A 19,510-nucleotide genomic window follows, 5' to 3' on the forward strand; every position below is an offset into this window, starting at 1 on the left:
GGCAGCGGGAATTTAGAATGCCTCCTCGGGTAGGATGGCACCCAGCGTTGCGATATGCTTTTCGACGTAAGTGGATCTCCAGGAGCGAGCCGTTGGCAAACCGGAACGGATATCCGACAAGGTGCAGCGCTTAGGTACATCTGGTTGAGCGACCATAGTTCTCCACCAAGCTGCAGAAACAGGTGCTGCCAATTTTAGGCCTGATGTCCTCAGATGTCACGATGATAGCCTTTGACACCATCCGGCTTTCCGCGGGATTCTCCTTTAAGATCGGTAGGCTGACAAATTTCATACATATGAAATCTCCAAGATTTTTGATCTACTTTGTTCCCCATTCCAGAGATCCCGCTCTTGCACGTGCTGAACGCGGGGCTCTAACATTTAAAAAGGCATTCGCGATAAAAGCACCAGTGGCAAACATCAGTCTGCAGGAGAGCAAAGAAAGCACCGCATGCATTGTCGACATTAATTCATGTTCCGATGTGCCGGCCGATAAAGATGCCTGTAGGTATTCTAAAGATAGAACACATTATGTTTGATGTACAAATTTGTATATTATTGAAAAAAGAAAATAAACATACACGGTAACTTCGTATCATGTTGGAAACATTCTTATCCATTTACTATCGATTTCTCTCTAAATGGCTGATTAAATTGAGTTTTATCCTTTTTCGTTCAGAATTTAGTATAGTTCTGGTATTTTCTGCAACTATACGAAATTCTGAACGAAAAAGGCAAAAATACAATTTAATCAACCATTTGGGGAGCTTTTGCAATAGGTTTAATTTACATCGCCTACATTACATCATGCAAAGTACGTCGGGATTTATTACATCGCGAAAATTACATCGGATCTGTTTATTACATCAACAGCCGTCGAGTACATCGGGCTGTGTAATATTCATCGATCGATGTAACGACCTGGTTGCAGCGATTTCGATGTAATATTCAACAACTTTTTTTGCTGTGTACTTGGGTATTTATGACCTGAGACGGTATGACTCGAGGGAGCTCGAGGGTTAAAAAGTGCGGCCCCGACTGTAATCTTTTTGACACATCAGGAGCTTTTCCAAAAGCTTGCGCACCCGCATCCATCATCGCGCGTCATCATCATCAGCGATGAACGGAGCGAAAAGCACGGAAAAAACACTCGTCGTCGGCTGGCCGCGGTGGTGCGCGTTTCGTTCGTCTTTTCTGCTGCTGACTTCTGTATGTTGCGATATCGTCTCGAGGAAGGAAACACACATCGTCTCTGTGCTCGCGGAAAAGTCCGTACTGTGCGGGTGAAAACGCACTCGAACGTGTCTGAAAAGTGTCCCCCCGGGTGGCCGGAATCGCGTACGTCGCGGAAGTGGTATTTTCAACCGCGGAAGCGATCGGAAAAGTGGCTAAAAGTGGATTTTTTCCTGGCGGATTCTCAGCCTCCATTAGCGAAGAAGAGTTTTCTTGCTGACATTTTTTTTTCGCTCAACCTCTCCCGGTCGTGGTTGGTGGTGTGGTGGTCGCATTCTCTCGCTCGCGTTTGCAGTTTTGGTTGTTGGTCGTCATCATCGCCCGTCTCGCGGGAGAAGCGCGCAGTAGTGTTGTGTTGGTGTGGATTTTTTTTTATTCGCTCTCCCTGGATGCGATTCGTGCGGTTGTCGCCGCGCCGTCGAAAAGTTCGTGGAAGAAGAGAGTGTGTGTGCGTCGTTTGGCAGTGTAGTGTAGTGTAGTTTGCAGCGCATCAGCGAGAACAGCAAAAACAACAACATCGGTGTGTGGCATCCATCCAGCATCGCCGGTGGTGGCGGCGGCAGTAGTAGATAGCCGTCGGTCGGTCGCACCTCGTCTTCGCGTGTCGCGTACTTCTGCGTCGCGGTTTTGTCTAGTGGTGTGCGTGTGCAGTTCGTCGTTCGCTGTCAAAGTTGAGAAGGTGAAGACCGAAGTGTTGCGTGTCGCGCGATTGCAATGCACAGTGGGATGAGGAGTGGTCAACAGTTTTAAAAGTGTGTATTGAAATTTTAATGATAATTTAGTTGAATATAAACGAATCTTCATGGAATTCATTTGTTGCTCACTGCAAAGTACAGAGGGCATAATGAAGGATTGATATATATGAAAAATTCGATCATTTAGTATGAGTAGGTGGTACTAACACCTTTACGCAGTAAATATAAGAGTTAGAATATGGCGTCCCTGGTGATAATTATAGGAAAAACAATAATCTACAAGTTTGTCGAACATCACATTTTAATAACATCCTTTCTGGGAATCATTCAGAAATTCGTCCTCCTCAATTTTTTTTGAAATCGCTCAGAAATTCCTTTTAAGAATCCTGCTGGAGTTCGACAATGATTTTTCATAAGGGCCTAACTGACTTGATCGATTTCTCTTCGTCGACTCTCTCTTTCGCTAATAACCTAATCAAAACAAACAAAATCATTATTCTTTTTGTTTCTATAGCAAGATGTAGTCACCTTCTTCGCATTTCAACCAAAAAATCTTTGGAAAACTCATTATACATTCTGTAATAACACAAAGAGAGGATCGGTAAAGAGAATTCGAAAATGTCAGTTAGGCCCTAATGAAAAATCAGTGTCGAGTTCTTTCCAGCAATTATCGAAGAGTTCTTTTAGGATTGATTTGATTCATTTAGGAGTTGGAAAAAATCGCTAGAATGAATTCCTGAGTCCCAGACTAAACTATTGTTCCGTAAATGCGCCAGAGTACGTGCTCATTTCCCTCGACGTGGTGTCACTATTCACCTGTATTCTCAAAGACCTAGTGCTTCGTGACATCATCAGCAACTGGAACTACGAACAGGAGTTCGGGACAGCAATGGGCAATCCGCTGTCATCCACGATCGCGGATCTGGTAATGAAAACGCTTCTAGTCACGTTTCCAATACGTGGATAATAACGTGGATAAACGACGGACGAATACCGTGCTTAGACTTGCTGCTGGTCCGTCAAACTGACAGAGTGGTACGTAAAGCCAATTTCATCCGGTCGGTTTCTAAACTACCACTCGGTGCACAGCATGAAGCAAAAGGTGAATGTAGAAACCAACTTCATTCAAAGAGTTAAGACGTTTCCATCAAGATCGATGAGCCCACGACACATCAGATCATTTTCTCCCAACTGAATTTGAGCGACTTTTCTCTCAGAGAAATTGATCGCTTGATCGATCGCTCGAGGGACCGTACGATTGCAGCCACCAATGATGACGTCACCACATCCGATAAGAAAGTAGACCGGCCGATGTTACACGTGGGGCAGTTTTGATCAACAAGATCCAATGGAGCCTAAACGGGATCATCATCTCCAAGAACGAGATGATCATGTTGCCACAGGTGAAAGATTCAGTAGAAAAACTGAACCATTAGAACGCGATATACAGGATCCTGTGCGCAGATTGTTTGTCTTGCTACGTAGATATGACGTCGAACCAACTGCAATCACGGCTAGCCAGTCACCGCTTCTGTTCCAACAGACTACGAAGCTTGTGGAAGGGTAGAAAGACAGCGGAGAATGAAATAGTCACAGGACCTAAAGGGTGCTACAGGGCCATCCCATCGGCCACTATCATACTTGTGACTTCGACAACACACAGATATTAGACTCTAGCCGTAAGAAACATAACCTACCAACACTCGAAACATGTCACATTATAAGCACACCCAACACAGTCAATAAGCGTACAAACAATGACAACCTCAGCAGTACGTACGCCAGCATCCTACACGCAGTGCTAAACAATAGTAGAGCCGGGCAGCAAACACACGCTTTTACAGAACAAGTGTGATAGTAGCGCGAAACAGACTGCATATCATTTCTGTGAGCCGGATCGATTTCCGAAAATCAGCCCATCCAGCTTACGGCTAGAATAAAGTGGGCGAAGTAAGTATCGGGATCCTGTTATTGTTAGTTCTCTTGTTTCTGTTTTCCTTTGTATAATACCCTTAATTCTTCTTAGCGTAACGTCTCCACTAAGACAACGTCTGCTTCTCAGCTTAGTGTTGATGAGCACTTCAACAGTTATTTCCGAGATGAACCAGCCCAGGGCTGAAAATCTCGTAAATAAAGATAATAATAATAATAATCAACAGTTATTATTTGAGAGTTTTTTTCTCTGTCACTTACCATTTGGCATCTGTACATGTGACAGGCACGAAGATACTCTGTGCAAGAGATAACTAAATGATGAATGATCCTAAGGCCAGTAGTACACAGGGTCAAATATTTGACAAGGAAAGAACTCAAGAAACAACATCAGTTTGACACTAATGAAAATTCGATCGAGTCAAACAAGATGTTTGAGCATTGGTTTCTTTTTGGACAAATATTTGACCCTGTGTACTAGCAGCTTAAATATTTCAAATTCTGGAAATAAACTTTGACCACACCTTGCAAGAATCATCCCACTGTGCATTCTTCGCGTTTCATTCAAAAACACAATCAATCGAACTGGTACGTAACGGTGTTGGTGTTCTTCCTGCTTCTAGCCTCGTCGGGCCCAAACAGTACAGTGTCCGAAAGGGTGTACCATCCAGATCTAGCAAGCATCAGTGAAGAAGTGTGAGCTGAGCACCATTGTGCGAAGAAGATAGTGTGTGCCCTGTGTAGTTCCGTCTTACCGAATTTTTACACCTCCGGACGGACGAACGTGGTGGAGTGCGGTGTTGTTGTTACAAGAGAAAAGAGAGCGACGCGTGTGGAAGAAGAGCAGCGATCCATCCGTCGTTCATCAATAGGAAAAAAGTGGTCCCGTTGGCCCTTCTAGGCGTACCACTGCGGTGCTGTGAAGTCGCGTCGCGTTGTCGTCCTGTGGTTGGGTGTTGTGTGTCTCTGTCCCACGGGGCCTCGAAGGACGCGCGAGTGTTAGTGGAAGTGTTCTTTTTGGCGAATCAGTCAGTCATCATCCGGAGGGCCCACGACTATACGGCCCGTCATCAATCCAACCATCCATCTTCCGGAGTAGGATTGCCAGTCACACTAGCAGCAGCAGCAGCAGCAGCAGAGCTAATTGACTCTTGAAATACCGCGCAGAGGCAGTAGCTAACAGTCGCCGAAGGAAAGGGGTTCCGCTTTTTATTGACCTGGACGCGGAAGGAACCCAGGCAGCACGAGAAAGGATTTAATTTGTTTTTTTTTTTTTTATCTGACGCTGATGACGTACGCTGCCTCTGAGTTCCTGCAAGTTCCGTAGGTAATGATTTTTTCAATACTCTTCTATTTTCTCTGGTGTTTCTTCGATGAAGTCGAATGGTTGGGATGCGAGTGAGACGGGAATTTTAATTGAAGGAGAAGGGCAGTGTGCATTACATTTCCGAGAGGTTGGGAAATATTCACGTTCAATATCGATCCATGCCGATACTTTTGTTGTTTTTGTTTCTAATGTGATCATTTGCTTCAGTAATTTGACTCTGATGTCAGTTTGAAACTTTAAGTTATAAAACTTAAGAAATAAACCAAAGTTTTTCAGGAAAATCTGATCTGACAAAGATTGTGCAAGACGAGTCTTGCTCTGTGTATTCCCCAATGCATTGGAAGACCAAAGCCATTTATAGTCATCATGTTATTCAACACAGCAATAGGACAGATCGGTGAAGTACTAGATTTGTAGTAATGAGCTGGATTTTAGTATGGTGAGAAGGTCAATTCTCCGTTTCTGCAATGAAATGGTGCAAAAAGCGTGGGTATTATGATTCCTTGCCTAATTTGATGCTGTTTGAGCAAAACTTTGGGAAACAGTGTTGTTGTTTTCTCCATTTCTTGCAACATAAACAACATAGTTATCCAAAGTTTTGCTCAAACAGCATCAAATTAGGCAAGGAATCATAATACCCACGCTTTTTGCACCATTTCTTTGCAGAAACGGAGAATTGACCTTCTCACCATGCTAAAATTCAGCTCATTACTACAAATCTAGTACTACACCGAACGTGCCCCATTGTATCGATACTTATAAACGAAGTACAACTTTCATAAAGCTTGTGTGAAATAGGGCTAGTTTTGTAGAGTATTCTCCATTTCTTGCCTCTTCAACAACAGTGACTCGACTCAATGTTCTCAAACGGTAGCAAATTCATTTAAAACAGCTATGAAAAGTTTAATTCAAGTACTTAATGACTTGCTTGTAATCTACATTTTGTAATTTGCCTACTCACTTTTGTATTGTCAAACTCGTAATTCTGTTAATTTATTACTCTGTCACAATGTTTTAATATTCAAACTGCAATTTCCTTAACCTTGTATATGGTACATCAAATAGGTTATCGTTATGAATAAATAAAACAATTACAATTACAATTAGGCTAAAAATATAATAATACAAATGTCAAGTCTTACTGGAAAAACAACAGTAATGTTTCTGTAAATGAACCGGTGATGTAAAGAACTCTTTCAGGAGTTAGGAACACTTTTAAGATTTGGTTAGGAATTCGCTTTGAAATCATTCCTGCATTCTCGAAATTATAATCATGGGTTTTCCTAGGATTTTGTACTGAAATTTTTTCTCTAAATTCGTTCTAGTTTCTTACAGATTCTTCCCGTGGTTTCTGTCAGAATTCTTGTTTGGGCATTTTTTCTTGGAGGCTTGATGGATTTTTTTTCTAGAATTTTCCTGTAGTTTCACACAGGATTCCATTCGAACTCCAAAGTTTTTTTTTCGGTACTCTCTAGAGTCCCTTCCGAGATGATTTAGGCGTCCTTTCCGGGATTTCAAAGAGATTTCTACCAGAGTAACTCCCAGGGATTTCTAACGGATTCCCTCTCGGGATTCATCTTACAGGCCTCTAGAGTTCGAATGTCAGGTTGGAATTCTAATAAGAATCCTGATAGTAATCCCGATAAAATCACTAATAAAAATCTCAGGAAAATCGCTATAAGAAACCCTGGAAACAGTTACGAGGTTAAGACGGGGAAAACTTTTGAAACAAGTGGTGGGAACAACTTCGGAAGAAATATCATCAATAGTTCCTGCAGAAATCTTAAAAGCAGTGATGGAAAACAGTGAGGAATGCAGCTGAGTAGACACAAACGCAAAGCTATCCTACTCGTGAACAACAGAAGCCAGAATATATTCGCACTTCCTTCACTCGCGAGCTAACGAAGTTGGTCGCACTCGTGATTGATTCGCGAAGCAGCTCTGAACATTTTTCAATTTTGTGAAAAAACGAATTTACACGGCCGACAGATTAACTTTTCAGGAACAATAAAGCACAAAACACTACTATCTGATGGATAATTACTTGTTTTGCTATTAAAATCGCACTTAAATGCAATTCCCGCATCTCCACATGTTCTTCGCGAATAAACATTCATGAGTGTTTTTGTTTTGCTTCATACTCGTGAAGCAAGCGGGTGCGAATAAACTCACACACGGCTTACTCTCGGCACCGTGAGTAAACCGTTTGTTGCTTTTACACTCGCGAGTTGATTCACGACGAGAGTGTTTCCATCTCTGCTTAAAAGGAACTTCAAAAAAAATTAAACATGAATAAAAATTAGTGAACTTTACTACTTGTGGATCTACTCAGAGATAGAGTCCACAGTATGAATCTGGCAGTCGAAATTAATCTAGAAATACCGCTACAATGATTTATAATTCCAGAAATTCTGTTAGGACTCCTTTTTGGAACTTCTTTGGAAACACCTCTTGGAGTGCCTCCTAGGATTTCTCTCAGGATTTCTTCCGCATTTTTACATGTCATTTTTCTTGGTATTCTTTTTGAACTTCTTCTGGAAATTTTTCCGGCATTTTTCCAAGATTCGAACATTTTCTTTCCTTAAGAATCTTGATTCGAGATTCCTGAATTCCGACCGATTTCTGCTGGAGTTTTCACGGGCATCCCACAACATTTTTTTCCAGAATTTCTTTTGGTATTGCTCCCAGAGTCCCCCGATTGATTGCGAAATCTACACAAGAGTCTCTCTCACACTATATCGCAGGTGTTTTCACATAATTTCTCCTAAGGTTTATCTTGGAATTCCTCTTGAAGATTTTCTGCCATTCTTTCCAGTGTTTCTCATGAGACTTCTCCAGTAGATATTCCCGAGATTTCTTCCAGAGTTGCTTATTTATGTTACAATATCTGGAAAGAAATTTCCGGACGGGCTTGGTGGTCCAGTGGCTACCGCTTCTGATTCGTATGCAGTAGGTCATGGGTTCAATCCCTGACCCGTCCCTTTTCATCCTACTTTGTATCTTTCTATCCACTTCCTCTCTCTCTCTCTCTCTTCTCTACATATACAAGTCATGTATATTCATATGTTCATAGCCATCGCTAGAACCAGAAACGAATAGGAAAAAAGTCGTTTCCCTCCCTTCCAATTTCCACTCACAGCACAGTGTATATAACGCCTACAAGTTATGCAACCAAAGCGTGCTGTGCCGCTTGACCTTATTCACCTCATTCACCACACAATCTATCACCTTACGAACACTATAAATAACCCCCTATCCATGGATCGCATCACCGACCCAACGGTGACTCCCAGATCTCCCATCCTTTCCGTCTAACAAATACCCCAGTCCGTGCTGGTTGTGGGGATGCAGAGGTGATCTCGGTCTTTAGTAGCAACAACCAGCACACTCTAACATTCCTTTCCCTTCCCAACTGACTATAAGGACGTGACCGGTGCCGATATTGATCCAAAAATATATGAGCTGCTAGAATTGCACTTTGAGAATAAGTGGAGTGTCCCAGCCCTTATTCATTTGGATCTCAGTGCAATTGGTACCAGCTCAGATCAATCACGGAGTAGCAACCATTGACATGTATAGTCAGATTAGATCGTTTTTTTTGATCGTTTGATCAATATCTGGAAAGAAATTTCCGTGAGCTTTCTACAGAGTTTCGTTCTGGATTTCTACAGGTGCTTCAGCTGAAATATATCTTAAAGGTTCTTGCGGGATGTTTTATTTTTAAGTTTCTCCTGAGATTTTTCGAGATTTTTGGAGTTTCTCCAGGTACTTCTCGCAGAAGATTCCTTCCGGCGTTGGTCCCTGGATATCTCTCAAAGTGTTTCTGCATTTATCCTTGACTTTTTCTTAAGTTTTTTCTAGTGTCTTTCGGGATTTCTGCAGCAGCTATTGCTGATATTTTACATGGAGTTCTTCCGGTGATTTCTTTCAAAGCTTTTCCAGGTTTTTCCTTGAAGTTGTTCACCATATTTATCGTAGTGATCCACATGACATTTTTTTCCAGATTTTAACGGAATCAATCCCTCATTTTCTCGAAATCCCTATTGGAAATCGTTCCAAAATTCTGGATGCTCATTTTTGGGATTTCTTTAATAATTTCTGCAGGAGTTTTTGCTGGGGGTTTTCCTGGATTTTTTTCTTGGAATGTCTCCTGGGATAACTTACAAAATTCCTTGGAAAAAAATCGCAGAGAAATATCGGAAGGAACCCAGGTGATATCTTGCGAGAAACTCCTCAAAGAACTATTGAAAATTATATAGAGATAGAAATCCTATGAAAACGGGGACATCTAGGGAAAAAAATCTGGTAGTAATCCCGCAAGGATGTATAAAGGAAATTGCAGTAGGAATTCTACAAACCTCAATGGGAAATCCTAGGAGGAACTGCGGGCGAAATTCCGCGAGAATATCCAAGAAAAACATCGGGAATCTCTAACAAATGCTGGGAGAATTTCTACAAGAACCTCGCAAAAATCCTGATAGAAACTGTTGGGAAAGCTATCCCGGAGCACCACTTAGAGAAATTTATGAAGGAACGTTGGATATGTTTTGAAACGATCTCTGTGAGGCGTCCAGCGAGAAACTTGGGAAAACCTCTGAAAATAAAATCCTGGGAGATACCCCAGCAGAGACCTCGTGAAAAACTCTTGCGGAAATTCTGGGGGAGACTCTGGTATAAATTCCAGAAACATCGCTCAAACATTCCGGAAATACACCGAAAAAAATCTCTTTAGAAGTATTTATCGGAATAGCCAAAATAATCAATCGGTATCACCAGTTTTTATTCAAAACCCGAGCAGAGGAAAAAAACTCAACGAAAGCATATTCTGATCTGGAGATCAAAAAGTTATATTAGGGATATTCACTAAACAGATTTAATTGCTGTGTAAGCCATGATTTTCTGCTTATTTGAAATGTTTCATGATTTTGCGGATGAAATAATCGAAGATTGCCTTGGTGATCGCGACGTTTAATCAGTTTCATCAGTTTACGCTGTTAAGTGAATCCCCCTATTGGTTTGTTTGACATAAGAGGTAAAAGTACTGAAAATAAGAGCTAAAATTTACTCCTTGGAGAACATCAGCATATCATATATAGCTCTTTTGAGAGCTAACCAATAGCAGCGAGCTAGTTGGTTGATCTTCAAATATCAAAATTTGGTATTCGTCAGAAGTCCCAAGAAAATTTTTTTGCTTTTATTTCCAGTATTTTACCTCTTATTTAAATCAAACCAATATCACGTTTTGATCGTTAGCACTTGACCTCTGCTCGGGAATTGTTAATATGCTATCGTAATTTCCAGTTTTCCATTGGTATTTTATCGCAATCTCAATGTCAATAGTACTACAATAACCAGCTCAGATAACAGACATCCAGTTTCAAAACTGTGTCGGCAATTTAACGGTCAGGTGGTCTGTGGAATTATGAATTGGACTTCCTAAGTGTTTTTTTTTCCTGATTTTAGAGTGTTTGGATGTCATTTCTTATACGAAATGCTCGGTGAAATTGTCCAATCAAGTTCTTGCAATTAACCGAAAATAATTCTGGGAAAAATCTAGATATAATCCATAACCAATTACACCTCGTCCTTTTTTTACGTCCATGCTTGGCTAAGCGACAAAAAATTCTACCGCTAAGACAATGTGAAAACAATTTTATATTTTTTAAAACATCTTCGTGATTAGGAGAAGTGTACAAAAATATAAAAATGTGTATTTTGATCATTATTTTAGCAGTAGAATTTTTTTCGCTGGGCCAATAGTGGACGTAAAATAAGGTTTGGGTGTATTGTTTTATTTTCGACTAAGCTTAGCAAAAAAGGTACTGGAAAGCAGTGGCGATTCCCTAATCTCAATTCTGCCTGTTCAACGAATGTAAATTCTTGAATTTTCTCAACAAATTTGAATCCTCCGTAATTGCAAGTTTTAAGGTCGTTGAACACATGAAAAGTGAGATTACGAGACGCCCACTGCTTTCAAAATTCTCCACTGTATGCCCAGCTATCGTAAAGTTGAAAGGGTTGACCGTGTTTGTTAACATCCAGTGAATTGATCTTGTTGACGCCGTTGATTAGACGAGAAGCGATCGGTGAGACCACCGAGCTTACTCTGCATATCAGAGCGCCGTTGAGCTAAGAAAGTTACGTCATCAGCCACTTTGAAGTCATTTAGGTACCCATGGTAATGAGCTGCAGCAACCCACGCTTTGGTTCACGATCAATTACTCCTAGCAGGATCTCGTCGATTACGATTTGTAACAGTAGCGGCGATAGTATACATCCTTGCCATACTCCAGCAACGACTCGGATGGGATCGGAAAAAAAACACCGTTGTGCAGTACTGAAAATGCCCCGTATCTTGGAAGGCAAGTGTGGATTTGAACCGGGCAAGTAAAACTGAGACTAACATTTGATAATGTCTGTATTTGTTGAAGGTTTGAACGAGAATAAATTACTGTGTGAACATTACAAATGTCTTCAAATAACAAATGACTGCTGCGATTGAACAATCTCAGGTTGATCATACGATAGCACTATCCAATACTCCTCCTCAACGTGAGTTGTTGCTTCATATTCAGGCCACACATCTTCCTGAGCAGTTCCAATCGGTTCTTGGATAACGGTTTTGTAAATAAGTCTGCTAACATTGTTTCTGTTGGGCAGTATTTGAAACATACAATATCGCTCTGTTTTAGGTGCTTGGCAAAATGAAATCTTGTTGCGATATGTTTGGTTCTGTTACTAAATTTTTCGTTGTTTAGCATTTGGAGGCAGCTTTGGTTGTCTTCGTGAATAGTGATAGATACATTTTCTCCGAAGTCCCTCAGCAAACGTTGCAGCCATAATGCTTCCTGTGATGCCTCCGATAATGCAACAAACTCCGCCTCTGCAGTAGAAAGAGATACACACGTCTGCTTGCGGCACGCCCAAGATATTGTGCCACCGTTGTACTGGAAAATGTACCCGCTGTTGGACTTCCTATCTTCACGGCATTCCGCCCAGTCAGCATCGGCATATCCCACAAGTTCGGAAGGTTCTCCAATATTGCTCAGGCGTAGCTTCATGTCGCAGGTTCCTTTCAAATAGCGTACCACTCTCTTTAGCTCATTCCAGTCCTGTTGCGATGGATTTGCAGTCTTCCGGCTCAGTATTGATATCGATGCAGAAATATCCGGTCTTGAGTTCACCGCCAAATAAAGTAGCTTTCCAACGATCTGTTGATACACCTGATTGTCCGGGAGTGGAGTTCCTTGATCAGCATGTTTCTCGTAACCAGGATCCAGCGGAATACTTGATGGCTTTGCGTCTTGAAGGTTGGCACATTGAACTACATCAGCTATGTACTTCCGTTGACTGATGAAGTAATCGCCGGCTTCATTACGTTCTACGTCCAGTCCCAAGTAACATCGAATATCTCCAAGGCTTTTAATCTTGAACTCGCTCTTCAAGGTTCGTTCCAGGATGTCTACGATCATTGGATCTTCGCTAGCCGCTATGAGATCATCCACATAAATAAGGACGTAACTCCACTTGCCATTCACGCATTTCCGGTACAAGCATGGGTCAGCTTCGCCTTGTTCGTAACCAATGGACAGCAGTACTTCGTGAAGCCGTTGATTCCAGGCACGGGCCGCCTGTTTTAATCCGTATAAGCTTTTCTTCAAGCGGCAAACCTTGTTTTCAGCATTCTTGACTGCAAACCCTGGAGGTTGTTTCATAAATATCTCCTCCTCAAGTTGCCCATGGAGAAAAGCGGTCTTCACATCAAATTGTTTCACCATCATTTTTCGCTTGGCAGCCACACTCATCAGCGTCCGGAAAGTTGCTTGTCGTACGACGGGAGCAAAAACTTCGTAGTAGTCTGTGCCGTAACGTTGACTAAATCCTTGGGCCACCAATCTCGCCTTGTAACGTTGAACTTGTCCATTCGAGTTTCGTTTCCGTGTGAAAACCCATTTGCAGCCAATAGCACGTTTTCCTGGGGGCAGGTCAACCAGTTCCCAAGTTTGATTCGACTCGATAGACTGCAACTCTTCCATTATTGCCTCTCGCCACTGCACCTTCTGGGGGCATGACAGTGCTTCACGGACGTTTCGTGGCTCCTCCTGAACTTCAGCTTCGGCACTACAAGCATACTTATTCGGCATCTTACCTTTGGTAGATCTGGTTGATCGTCTCAATTGCTCGACTTCATTATCCGCTTCAAGCTCCACAAAGGTGTCTTCGCTAGATGTGCTTGTATTGGCGTCATCAGAGAACCAGTATTCATCGTCAGAATCGTTCGCAGCTCCACAGCCAAGTTCACGATCACCTTCAGATTCAGCATCACGACTAGCTTCCAATGGCACAACAACTTCTTTCAAAGAATCATCAACGTTAACCACATTGGAGGATTGCAGGAACTTCACGTCACGGCTTATGGTCAGTTTTCCAGTAGCGATATCCAGCAAACGATAAGCTTTCGATTCTTCACTGTAGCCAACAAACTTCAGTTTGATCGCCTTTTCATCCAGCTTGACCCGCTTCTCACCAGGAACATGACAGTATGCATCAGTACCAAAACGACGGATGTGCTTGAGACTTGGTTTCGATCCGAACCATCGTTCGTAGGGGGTTCCTTCAATTGCCTTTGACGGTAGGCGATTTTGTAGATAATTCGCTGTCATCACTGTTTCTTCCCAAAAACGTTTGTGCAAATCAGCATCAATCAACATACACCTTGCCATCTCGACCAAACTTCTGTTCTTGCGTTCTGCTGTTCCATTCTGCTCGGGCGTGTACGGTGCTGTGTACTGAAACTTGATTCCATTTTGCTTCAGATATGCTTTCACATCATTTCCGGTATACTCGCCGCCTCGATCCGAGCGTATGATCTTGGGTTTTCGTCCAAACTGAGTCTTCGTCATTTCTACGAACTCTTTCAGCTTCGATAGTACTTCTGACTTCCTGCGCAAAACATAAACCGTTGTGTACTTGCTATAGTCGTCTATTAGTGTTAGGAAAAACCTCCTTCCTCCTGGAGTTGCAGTTCGCATGGGGCCACAAACGTCACTGTGCACTAGTTCCAGGATTTCACTTGACTTGCTCTGGGACGTCTTCGGAAACGGGAGACGGTGCATTTTTCCCTTTATGCAAACTTCACATTCACTGAGGCAGTCGCACCTTTTGTACTTCACACCGATCGCTAAATCGCTCAACTTCTTCACAGCTTCACAATCACGGTGGCCGAAACGCCGATGCCATTCATGGATACAGTGTTCTCCAGACGTAACCAATGATGCAGATTCCTTCAACGTTTCCAGGACAAACAAGTTGTTTCGCTGTTTTGCTATGGCTCCAACGACTCCATTTCGTGAAATTTCCGCACCGTTACGATCAAAACTCACCGTGTAATCGCTTCACTGACATCAGGTTTGATTTCATTTCTGGTACAAACAGCACCGCATCCATCGTAACCGTTCGCTTATTTCCAGCATGGTCCAGCAATTCAAGCTTTCCAGATCCACGGCCAGAGGACTTCACTTTGGTTCCGTTTGCTACCCAAATGTCTTCACGTATACCTTCATCCAGTGAATCGAAAAAACTTCGATAGTTTGCGATGTGGCACGTAGCACCTGAGTCCAGGATCCAACGTTCATCTTGAGTAGCTGAATCTTCAACGCAGAAACCCCAATGCTCGTCATCGTCGCCTTGATGCACGCTGTTGACTTTCTCCTTGGAAGTTTTCGTTCTCTTCTTCTGGGTTTCTTTCCAGGCCTTGAATTTCTGACAATCCACCTTTTGATGACCAGGTTTCTTGCAGAAAAAACATTTCATGACCTTCGGACAAGTTTGAAGCGCCGTTTCTGAGTCTTCAATGCTTCCACGATTTCTCCGCTTGCTCCACTCATCAATAAGCTTACCTTTAACAAGATCCAGCGTCAAATCGTCTTCAGATCTGGCCTCCAATGCCGTCACAAGCGTATCGTATTCTTCAGAGAGACTGCTGAACATGATTGCCACCAGCCAACTTTCATCCAGTACCTTGTCGGGCTGAAGTCCGTTGAGTTTGTCGAATAGTTCCACCAATCTTCCGATATGGATCTCCATGTCACCGTTGTTCTCCAGTCGCAGCGCACAAATCCTACGCATGATCGAGACCTTGGTACTCAGAGTCCGCTTCACATGGAAATTCTCCAAACTTTTCCAGGCTTCAGCTGCCGTCTTGGCCTTCCTAATGTGGACGAGCTGACTATCCTCGACGGCCAAACCAATTGTCGCTAGGGCTTGTTCGTCTTTTTCGGTCCAATTTGCAGGAGCAGGGTTCGGCTTCGGTTCATTGATGACCTTCCAGCAACCTTCTTTGGTCAGAAGCAACTTCATTTTGAAACTCCAGTTGTCGAAATTCGAGCCGTTCAACTTCGGGAAACACACCATCCGATCGCCCATTTTGATCTGCTACTCCTGGATTCGTCAACTTCAAAAAATCTTCAACAACCTTGTTCTTGTTCCGGATTCACAGCCGAGGGCCCATAACCTCTTGGAAGGCAAGTGTGGATTTGAACCGGGCAAGTAAAACTGAGACTAACATTTGATAATGTCTGTATTTGTTGAAGGTTTGAACGAGAATAAATTACTGTGTGAACATTACAAATGTCTTCAAATAACAAATGACTGCTGCGATTGAACAATCTCAGGTTGATCATACGATAGCACTATCCAATACCGTACAGTGCTTCAATAAGGCCGTAATTTTCTCCGGGAAACGCTTGCGCCTGAGGGATATCCATATATTCTCGTGAGCACTTGGTAGAGAGAATTTTGGGATTCATTTATTTGTTCCAAGATGACGATATGGTCCACACAGGTTCGTCCGGCACGGAATCCTGCTTGCTGCCGTCGGAGAGTGGCGTCAATCTTCTCGTGTATGCCTCGCCAATATCCCATACAGTCAGATCACCCTTTTTGGATATTTTTACTAAGACGCCTGGCATTCAGTCGGCCGGAAATGAGCTTCGATGTTGACACGGGTAATGTGTCAAACAACTGTTCAGCCGGATCGGTCAATAGCTGTCCAGACGTGTCTTTCACGGGCATCGTAGCATTCATCTGAGTCCCACTAAGGCGACGTGAGACATCGTAGAGTAGACGAATGTCGCCGGTATTTGAGGCTTTCTCGCCTTTGTCGGATAGGGAGTCCGCTCACGCTCTTTTGTCCCATCTACAGCCAGCGTTTCACTTCCTTCTCGAGGGCCGAATAGCGCTGACGGGCCACCGATTTGGCTCCTCGTGTTTTCGCTCGCTCTATCGCGGCTTGGACGTTCCTTCGCTCCATCATCTTGCTCCAAGTTTCATCTGTGATCCACTGCTCAGTGGTAGACATGAAGATATTTTGGAATTTAATACAATTTTCATAACGAATAGATCCTGGACTGACCGGGAATCGAAGCCTCAGTAAGCCTTTGCTGAACATCCGTTGCGTTCACCGCCTCAACAGTATGGGCTCAGAAACATTACAGGGTAATTTGCATTTTTACGGTCCCATTGTAAAGGGCAATTGCTCAACTTCGATTGTCCACCCATCCACGGACAAACACATCAAGCTCAGTCAAAACGAGAGCTGCTGCAATTATTGCAAGGATCGTCCACGAGCTTTTCGCATTTTCATCACTCACTGCGCTCTGTTCCCTTCACCTTGCTCGGCTGCTCATCATCATCATTGAATTGCTTTATTTCTAGCGAAACCGACCCTAACCTAGGACGCACCGCACGGGACGGGTGCGGTGCTAGTAATCCATGAAAGCCTCAACGAACGAGTCGAGGTAATGCAGCATGGCACCATCATCGATGATAGGAAAACGTCTGTTGTTGGGGGCTTCTCTCTTTTGCTGCTGGTGGTGGAGCCGTTCCATCACCGGCCGACGACCACCGCACCGAGACGCACATCTTGTATCATTATTATTGCACCTTCTTCGGTAACATCTTTTACGCCGGCCGCTTGGTGAACCTACGTTCTTCTTATCTTTTATTTTCGCAGCATGGTTTGGCAACGACCGGCTGGGTGGTTTAGGGGATATGTGGGTGAAATGCTTTCCTAAGAGAATGCTAGATTTCAGCTTTGACGATGCCAAGCTTGTTATGTGGACGGGCTTGGTGGTCTAGTGGTTACCGCTTCTGATTCGTAAGCAGTAGGTTCTGGGTTCAATTCCTGGACCGTCCCTTTCCTCCTACTTTGTATCTTTCTATCTACTTTCTCTCTGTCTCTTCTCTACATATACATCTCATATATATTCAGAAGTTCATAGGCATCGCTAGAACAGAAACGGGTTGAAAAATCCAAGCGATCTGTACCGCTTATCCTTCAGAGTAATCAATACATAATCAATCACCTAAATTTATCCCCTACCCATAGATCGCATCACCAACCAAAGGTGACTCCCAAATCTCGCATCCTACCCTACTAACAAATACCCCATCCGTACTGTTTGTGGGAACGCAGAGTGCTCTCGGTCTCTAGTAGCAACAACCATCACACTTTAACATTCCTTTCCCTTCTTAACTGACTGTAAGGACTTGACCGGCGCCGGTATCGATCCGAAATGTATGAGCTGCTTAAATTGCACTTTGAGGATAAGTGGAGTGTCCCATCCCAGTCCCTTATTCAGTTGGATCTCAGTGCAATTCATATCAGTTCAGATCAATCACGGGGATACAACCATTCACATGTACAGTCAAGAGATGCATTTTTTTACGATGCTTATCTTGTTATGTGAATGTTGAACCGAGCGTTTGGAGCTAAAGAGCAGAATATAGTACATATAGGCTTCTCTGTTTCCTTTTCTTTTCTTAAGCAACCAAGCAGTATCAAACTTGTTTGTTGAGCTTCTTGCATGAATCACTAATCAAATACATATATTGCTCTAGGATCTATGTTGAGAACAGAATCCTCAGTATGATCTTGCTGAATAGCAATGCATAACAACGTTACATTTCACACCATTCCCCTCAACGCTCTGCTATGAGTGTGTATCGGTCGAATTCAGCTAATGCTTCCAAATGAATCGATGATGTTTTCACCGCGTTTCGCCAGTTTTCTTCGCATCGCTTCGCTGCACCGCAATTTTTCCTCTCTCTAATTATATCGATTGCTGCTTCTGCTGCTGCTGCTGTTACTGCTCTGAAACACAGCGTGGCTGCTTCTCGGTGGACTTCTTTTTTCAGTTTTTTTTTGCAATGAAATGTAATGATAACAACGTGCTGCATCTTCTCTCTCGTGCACACTCTGTCCGTCCACCATCCCCGACGGAATTCCAAATGGGTGCTGATGTGTGCAGAGTTTAGTGTGACGACGATAAACATCGCTGGAGGAATGGCGTTTTGGATGATGCGACGATTCACGCTGTCTATCATTATTCAAACATGTGGAATGGCTGCTCAAGAACTTGACCCCTAATTGACATGGCGTCAGAAAATTTAATCGACGACAACTTAACATTTTTTCCGGATATGTTAACTCAGCACCAACTATATTCTTGTTACAACCTTGTTGTTATCATTTAAAAAATGGGGCAAGTGCTTCTTCCATTTGCTTGTCACCATTGTCAACTTATTTTCTTCCGAACGTTGAACGCAGCGCGAAACGGTGCAGCCTTGTGTCGCGCACTATTGACAATAGCATAAAACCTCCGCATATCGTTCCGATCCATGCTTTTCTGCGATTTAACAATCGCACTCTGATTTTGCTGCCTTTTATTGCTGCTGTGGATATGTTTTTCTTTTGATTTTGTCACACCTCTTTCTGTTGAGCAAGGACTTATATTCACTATCGGCATTCCTCGTCGAACCAGCTATTATTTAATTGGCGGTATCTATTGCCTTTTGCACTGTTGTCCTTGTTGCATGGAAAAGGCCCATTGACCAGTGGCGTCTCGTAACCTCACTTTTTACCTGTTCAACGACCCTAAAACGTGCAATTTACTAGAAGGTACGATTAAAATCACATGAGGATATTCTTGTAATTTTCTGCTAAATACGATCTAATTTGTTCAGAAAATTCAAAAGTTTACGCTTTTTGAACAGGTAGAATCGCCACTGTTGACATCATCGGAACCGTTGGTTTCTCGTCTTGCTTCTGATGTAGCTCCCAACTGTGGTTGATGAGTGTCAGCTTATCCAATACTATTGAAACGCAAGGTTCTGTTCTTTCCTGATTTCGTGTTGCTGGATAATCGCGCCCGAATTTTTGCGATGGCAATGTGGTGATTCGAAGTTTTTCGGGCCTCTGCAGGGTATCACTGATATGACATCCGAAGAAGTAGTCCGTCGACCTGCACTATGTGATCTATCT

The 19,510-nt window shown here is 42.9% G+C and overlaps 1 protein-coding gene across 5 annotated transcripts in view; it reads left to right on the plus strand.

Moving 5' to 3' along the window:
* Window positions 1–1,157: 1,157 nt before the first annotated feature.
* LOC109403208 (protein tramtrack, beta isoform) overlaps window positions 1,158–19,510 on the plus strand; it is a 74,371-nt gene continuing 56,018 nt past the window's right edge. For 2 of the 5 annotated variants that reach the window (XM_062843791.1, XM_062843789.1), the window contains exons 1-2: window positions 1,158–1,912; window positions 4,484–5,187. The gene's annotated coding sequence lies outside the window, so the exon portion shown is untranslated. Of the gene's footprint in view, window positions 1,986–4,483; window positions 5,188–19,510 lie in introns of all 5 variants that reach the window. The other 3 variants (XM_062843792.1, XM_062843793.1, XM_062843794.1) reach the window with 2 other exon arrangements.

This window comes from Aedes albopictus, unplaced genomic scaffold (assembly GCF_035046485.1).
Source record: "Aedes albopictus strain Foshan unplaced genomic scaffold, AalbF5 HiC_scaffold_54, whole genome shotgun sequence".
NCBI lineage: Eukaryota > Metazoa > Arthropoda > Insecta > Diptera > Culicidae > Aedes > Aedes albopictus.